This window comes from Propithecus coquereli, unplaced genomic scaffold, assembly GCF_000956105.1.
Source record: "Propithecus coquereli isolate 6110/MARCELLA unplaced genomic scaffold, Pcoq_1.0 Scaffold16, whole genome shotgun sequence".
NCBI classification, from domain to species: Eukaryota; Metazoa; Chordata; class Mammalia; order Primates; family Indriidae; genus Propithecus; species Propithecus coquereli.
In genome coordinates, this window is record NW_012140524.1 from 1,954,372 (window position 1) to 1,955,744 (window position 1,373).

Below are 1,373 nucleotides of genomic sequence, written 5' to 3' on the forward strand. Positions count from 1 at the left end.
TTCTTTTAATTATGTAAATGATTTATTTCCTGAGTGGGGTCACATAATGCAATGGAAAAGACATAAATAAAAATAAACAAAAAGGAGGACAGTGTCTATCAATAAAGATAGCTTCTAAGAAAGCTTCTACTGACATTTAACATTGTTTGTCTATATCGGAGGCTGTTTTCTTTGAGGTGGCTTTTTGGAGAGGCCAGTGGAGATTAGAGCTCCACCAAATTACTCCTTTATGAAGCTAATTTGCAATCATCTACTTGTGATTATATACGGAAAAAATTCTTCTTCTGCTGAGACTGGAAATTCTTTTTTTTGAGACAGAGTCTCACCGTGTTGCCCGGGCTAGAGTGCCATGGCGTCCTCTTAGCTCACAGCAACCTCAAACTCCTGGGCTCAAGCGATCCTCCTGCCTCAGCCTGGTCTCGAACTCCTGAGCTCAAACAATCCGCCCGCCTCGGCCTCCCAGAGTGCTAGGATTACAGGCGTCAGCCACCGCGCCAGGCCGAGACTGGGAATTCTTGAAGGCAGGAATGGTTGCTGTCTTACTCTTCTTTGTTTTCCCAGCAGATATCCAATGTACATTGACTTGAAGTAACTGTTTTTGGGGGGCAGCAGTATAGTACTACTGTGTAAAGGCAGAGGGAAGATGATCACTGCTGTATCCTGAAGGATGAAGTCGAAGTTTGGAGAATGAGTTGAGTGCTGTGGAAACCCTGATGAGAGGGACCAAAATGAGGAAAACCAAGAGCACTGAGAGCTTCAGCCAGCCGGCCTGGAAGACTGTAGGATAACGAGGTATTGACTTTGAACTCCTGGGCTCAAGTGATCCTCCTGCCTCAGCCTCCTGAGTGGCTGGGACTACGGGTGCGCACCACCATGCGCTCACCACCATGCGCACAAACAACAAGGATTTGAACCAAAGTCTTTCTAACTCCAGAGGCATGTTCAACAAAAGCCATGTGGAATCATGCCCCACCCATACATTTTTAAGGAAAGTCACCCACAACTACCACTCATAGTTTCTGCCTTGATTTTCAAGTCAGACTTTGAAGAGTCACCCTCTATGCCCTTCCCTTGAAAATAGCACACAGAGCCATTTTAATACGATGTTAATCCACTGGAGGAAACATATATTGGAATAGCCCAAATGCCAAATACAAACAAATTATGTTTTACAAAATTAGTTTCCACCTTTCCCTTTCATCAAACATAACTTTGAAGATGACAAATGCCTGATTTAGCTTTTGCCTTTCTCTTATGCCTTCGCCAAGCCCTATTCAAAGGCACCCACCTTAAATACAGTCAAGATTTGAAGACTTGGCCGGGCGTGGTGGCTCACGCCTGTAATCCTAGCTCTCTAGGAGGCCGAGGCGGGC